Source organism: Amblyomma mixtum, chromosome 3, assembly GCF_055824585.1.
Source record: "Amblyomma mixtum isolate Tamu chromosome 3, ASM5582458v1, whole genome shotgun sequence".
NCBI lineage: Eukaryota > Metazoa > Arthropoda > Arachnida > Ixodida > Ixodidae > Amblyomma > Amblyomma mixtum.
The window spans coordinates 325,719,742-325,726,154 of record NC_143014.1 but is presented as its reverse complement, the minus strand read 5'-3'; positions in this window follow the sequence as shown (position 1 = coordinate 325,726,154).

Below are 6,413 nucleotides of genomic sequence, written 5' to 3'. Positions count from 1 at the left end.
CTATACAGGGTGTTTCACCTGAGACTTCATACATTTTTTTAAAACTCAAAACCGCTTTTTTCCACGTAGCATTGTCAGTGGTGCAGTACATCAAAGCACAGTTAAGACGTGCTCACTAGCACGCAGGTTAACTAATATGCATAGTTAACTTTCACTAATTATTGTTAGGCTGCTTCATTACTGAAAGGCGTGTAGCGCACCGTATGTGATATGCACATCGGTTTTTAGAATTTAGATAAAGCTGTTACCCTTGGCGCTGTGGGCCAATAAATTCTTCCTATATTGCGCCAAAATCCATGCGTTTTCGAGACGTTCGCAGGCAAAGCAACGTCTCCACAGCAGTAAATACTAGAAATTTTTAGCCACAATTTTTCATGGTAGCTCGTCATGCTGATAGCCGAAGAGAGAGAGAGCAGCTTTAAGACCTCAGCCGTTTTATATGCAACATGCTTGGGAAGAAAATAATCCCCCGTGCTCAAAGTAGTCACGTGGCTACAGTCACTAGTGACTTGGTAATGTAGCCTTCTTATACTGACAGCCGAGCAGGGCTTGGAAAAACATATCGTTGGACATGCATCATTCCTGTGTACAAAAAGAGTTCACTACGCTCGAACGTATTCACGTGACCGGCATCACTAGTGACTTCTTTATCCAAGCTCGTCGTCCCGATAGCCGCGGAGAGCGTTAAGACCCGAGTTGTTGGATGTGCAACATGTGTGGGCAGAACAATAATGTTCCTGGCTCGAACGTGGTAACGTGGCTATCGTCACTAGTGAGTTGGTCATGTGGCCTTCTTACAATGACAGCCAATCAGGGCTTAGGAAAACATTTCGTTTGATGAGCATCATGCCTGGGTACAAAGAGAGTTCGCTAGCTCGAACGTAGTCACATGACCTGATTCCCTAGTGATTCGGGCGTGCCGGCTCGTCATGCTGATAGCCGAAGAGAACTTCAAGACCTGAGTCCTTTGATATGCAACATTCCTTGGGAGAAAAATAATTCCCCGTTCTCCACCGTGGTCACGTGACTTTAATCACAAGTGACTTGGTCATATGGCTTTCTTATTGGGACCGCCTAGCTGGGCTTCAAAAACCATTTCGATTGATAGTCATCATGCCTGGTTACAAAACGAGTTGACTGCACTCGAACATGGTCACGTGACCCGAATCACTAGATTTCATCGTGATAGCTCGTCCTCCCTAAAGCTCGACAAAGATTTAAGACCCGCTCCGTTTGATATGCTACATGCATGCCTGGGTAGAAAGATAATGCACTGTGCTCGAATGTGGTCAGGTTACTATTGCCACTAATGACTAGACCATGGGGCGTCACTACTGTGATATCCGAGGAGACCTACAAAAACCATTTCGTTTGATACGAGTCATTCCTATGTATTACAATAATTCGCTATATACGAGAATGTTCACGTGACGACAATCACTAGTGAATATCTCATGCAAAACTCATGACAGTCATAGCGGCATAGGGCTAAAAAAATCATTTTGTTTGATATGCATCACGACAGGATTGAAAAAGTTTTCAATGCAATAAAACGTGGTAACGTAATTAAATAAATTCCAGCAATTTGAATTCAATACCAAATAATTTGTCTCTTCATGTTTAATTGAGCCACTAACAGCAAATTTGTAGGGAACTTCTCGAGAGCTGTTTAGATGCTGTATATTGTCACAGCCAAAAGAATGAGTTCAATTACTGCAAGCTATTCGCCTCCCACGGCTGGGATGACCTCGCGAAAAACTTGCATAGACCTCGTGTTTGAGAACCAGGCATTACTGCAGCAATTCGAGCATATATCCATCTATTTCTCCGTCCACAAAGCTTCCTTCATTACAATCAAGAACTGTTAGTGGAGTCTTTCTTGTAGAAGCAAAATGTGCGGAAGATAACAAGTTGTCTTTAATTCTACATACATGAATTGCTCGAAATCTTTGCCTCAATCTATCGAGCAGCTGCAACAGATGATGAGCTGCGCTCAAATTTCGCATTAGGAAGTAACGTAATCGTCGGCAATTTTGTTGGTACGTGCGCAAGCGACAGTAGAGAGTTATAGCATAAAACAATCCGCTACCGTGATCAGCTTCCACGCATGCGCAGACCTCTTTGAGGGCAGCAGATGGCGCCACGTGCCCGGCCAGCTGCGCGCGCCTACCGAGTCGGGACCAATCAGCGTGTGTCCACTGCCGGGGCGCGGAAGGGGACCACGGTAGAGGATCGCGGTATGCTACAGCTCTAATCACTGCTAGTGGAGAGCGGAGTCCGTGTCACTTTTGCCACGCTGCATGTAATGTAACGGGCACTAAATTTTAATTGCGTGTTTTCCTCTTTCAAATGATTCGTCTGACAGAATACATAGATCATCACGTGGCATTCGCCTACGACCCCTAAATAATTTATTATTGAATTTCTTCTTGATGCCGTTTCGGTTTTGTGAACCGAATGATCGCTGTGATGTGTACTCTGTGTTTAGGTCATGTGAGGTACGAAAAACTGCAATATAAACGCCAATACGTAGTTTTAATTCACTCCAACACTTATTACACCGGCCTGCCCCAAGAGACAATAAGTAATAATGGAATGCGTGTCGGCTTTTTTGCTTTGGGGGCGCGCCGTGCCCGGACAAGGCCAACGACGACGAGGACTACATGACTTCGCCGAATGCCACCTGTACAACTGCCGCTGTAAAAGTGACAACTTGCGTTGCGGCGTAATGTCTGCTACTTTGCAATAGCTGTTACGTTGTCTGAGCGTGTGCGCTGTGAGAGATGTAGACGTTGCCACACGTGGCATTCGTCTCCGCTTCGGCTTGTTGTGTGTCACCGCGCATCCTTAATATACCGGGTGTACCACCTATGATGTTCCGCAATATTTGAAAATTGAGTTTTTGCACTGGAAGAGTGCTTTTTTAGACGTAGCATGGTCAGCTGTGTAGCGCCTCAGAATACAGCGAAGACGTCGTAACTGGTACACTGGTTCACTCCTATTGAATAGTTCCCTTTTTAACTGTTACTGTTAGTCCATTTTTCCATTCAGAGGCGTGTAGCCCACGGTAAGTAATATCTATATCAGGTTTTAGAATTTCGAAAACGCACTTACTCTCGGTGCTGTGGCCCAAGAAATTGGTTACTTCGACGAGTTACATGCACTGCAGCAGTTGATTTGCGTGCAAGCTTCTCAAGAGCGTATGCATATTGCCGCTATATAGGCAAAATTTCTTGGAACACAGCGCCGAGGGTAAGTGTGTTTTCTAAATTCTAAAGTCTGATATGGATACAAGTTACACGGTGGGCTGCATGCCTCTCAATAAATAACGAAACTGACTATTAGCTAAGTTAACTGTATAATATTAGTTAAACAGCGTACTAGTTAGCACGCGTTAGCTGAATTCTAATGCGGTCCCCCACTGAGAATGCTTTGACGAAAAAGCGCACTTTTAAAAGACAGCCATTTTAAAACCTGTACATCATCTCAGGTGACGAACACGGTACAGCTCGCATTTGCAGCTACATCGCCATCTGCTGTTTCGTGTCGGCAGCCCGCACGCAATCGCCATCGCGTCTTGTCTTTGCGTCGAACTTCTTGCTCCCATTTATTTCGGGAAGACTCAAGGAACAGTGGTCATCAATCCGATGCTTGTTCTTTGCAGTGCTCTTTCTTCATAGTGAACTGCAGCGCCCCTACGCTTACCATCACCGTGGCGCCAGGGTAGGAGGAGGAGCATCTGCACTCCTTCCTGCACTGTGCTCAGCAGAGTGCCCGCGTTGGCAGGTGCCTCTGCTCATCGCGCGAGTTACCATCCAGATTTGCTGACCCGTCCCGTGAGTTTATCGCAGTATTCTGTTGCTGCTTCATATGAATGCGCCCCTATTTTCACGGCCCTTTTACCCTGTCCTTTGGTGTCGAGAACAGCGGATCTAGCGCATGTTTTGTGTCTACGTAAGCGTCTTCTAGCATATTAGCAGCCTTAGAAGAAATTGTATATGAACAAACCTCGGTCCTCAGTGAAATAAAGACTACTCATTATAAGCAGGCTTAGATCTACAAGAATGTGAATGCGCTCGATAAGAGGCTATCGAAAATTAATAATATTGCTTCTCTTCAGTTGCAGCAGATGCTGAAGTAGAGAGGATGAAGGCACTCGAAGCCGACAGCGCGGAACAATTACTGCTTGATCAACCACCTGGCTGGATGATGATGAAACCAGGCCTTGCCGCTATGATCATGTTTTCTACAATCGAAATACGCAGTGCGGCAAACGTGGGGCGAGAGTGAAAAGAAAATAATCAAGCTTTCCTGGCAAAATCATGACACGTCCATTCAACTCACCTGAATTAAACGCACGCACAAATTTGAGCGTTTAAAGACGAACCGATAGTAGCAGCGATAATAGACTGAAAGTTTACGCGCTAAAACCGGTAAAAGCTGTTACAACATGCGTCAAATATCGAAAAGCTCATCGTACTCTGTATTTGTAGATTACTATACCATGATAAACCCGGCTTTCCAGCAAATATCTCCCTCTCTCCGAAGTCTGCTCTACTACCCCGTAGACGTTGCTTCAAATTTGGACATCATATTCCTTGAAATTGCCCTCATTCCCCTTTGTTATCATGATTTTCATTTCATTTTTTAGAAACTTTGAGGTTAAGTGGTGCTGCGGAAGGAAGTGGAAATTTATTACATGTAAAAAAAAAAAAAACTAGAAACGCAGCAGTAAGGGAAAGTACTTACAGTTTGTTAGACATTACCAGGAATTTGGAACAGCTCCCAGCCAGTGTGGCTAAGCCTAGTGTCCTATCACGTTCTGTTCTGCAGCCACTTCGTCAGCCTTTTGTTACGTCGGGGATGAGTACCGCCATGTCATTTGTGCGGCGTCGGCGTAAGCGACCGTTCAAAGCTTCGCAGCCACAGCGGCCGGAGCAGCCGGTCGCTCCACCAATCTACGTGGGCCACATAGGTCACGTGACATTGTGGCGAGGTGGCAGTTTCCTTAAGGACAGGCAGCGGGAGGCTGCTCGGGAAAAGCAATCCGTGTCGCACAAACTCCACGGTGTTAGCACCCGCCATCGCAGGGCAGTGGCGCATCTCTTAGCTGCTGCATCGCTGCGCCAGGAGTGACATATGAGGACTCCCAGGGATCTACGAATGCAAAATCGAAAAAGGCCAATACCGCATGTATGGGCCCGTTCAAGCTCTCACGTCATACACTTAGGGCGGAGCTTAAGTGACCCTTCCAGTTTTTTCTTCGTCGCACCCACGTGCATAAACTTGAGTTCCCTCTGGTTGGAAAGACGCGCTTTCACCTGTTCTCGCCACCGATTCCGGGGCAAGTGGAATAGACGGCCGGGTGAAAATGCGCGTCGCTGGCTGAGTTTCCTCAGATATGCCGGGACCCGCACAAACGGTCGATGATCCCGCGGTCCGCGAACGACATGCGTGAAGAGGTGATAAAGCGCTGCCAAGACCACGACATGTGGTATTTTGCACTGCCCTTGTTATCGTCGGATTATATATAAAGCAATGCGTCAACAATTTCTCTGATCAGCATTTTCTGCTACAGCATTCCTTACAACTAGCGCCCTTGCAGTCAGGTCTCAGTATCACCTTTCATATTCTTCTCTGCAAATCATTTCCCAAATAGACACTCAGTCGCTCTTTCAGTAGCAGCTCTCTAATAAATATACCGGGTGTTTCAGCGAACACTTTCAAAAATTTTCAGACAGGCTTTTTGAGGTAAAAATATGGTTTTTGCGGCACAGTATTATTAGTGTTGGCGGGTACCAGAAAACTGGTGAATCATCTTAGATAGTAAGCTCCTTAACCAATTTTTAATATTTAACTTCTTAACTAGCCGACTTTGGCACCCAGTTGCAATTAGACATTTGTATCCGGTCTTTAGTAATAGCCGTATCAATTTTTACAAATTAGAAAATGCGATTACCCATGGCGCTGTGGCTCGACAAAATTTGGCTTTTTCGACTAGATACGTGCACTGGAGGGGTCGCTTTGCCTACATGCTTTCGAAAGCCCATGTATTTTCGCACGATACAGCGAGACTTTGTCGAGTCAAAGCGGAGAGGGTAACCGCGTTTTCGAAATTCTAAAAACCGATATTGCTATTACTAACGATCAGCTACAATTCTATAATTGACACTATAGTCGGATACAACTTAAGAAGGCAGCGGCTTTTCCCCGTCAAAAGACCCCCTTCCAGCCAATGGCGTCAGCCGATTGTCATGACCATGCTCGTGTCACAAAGCAGGGAGTGGTAGATAAAAGGTGATAGTTCCCTCCCTCCATAGTCAGGGATAGACCCCTCCCCCCTTTGTGGCACCGCTCCCTGCATTGTCACCCTAGCAGGGTCACGAGAATTGGCCTACGCCATTGGCTGGAAG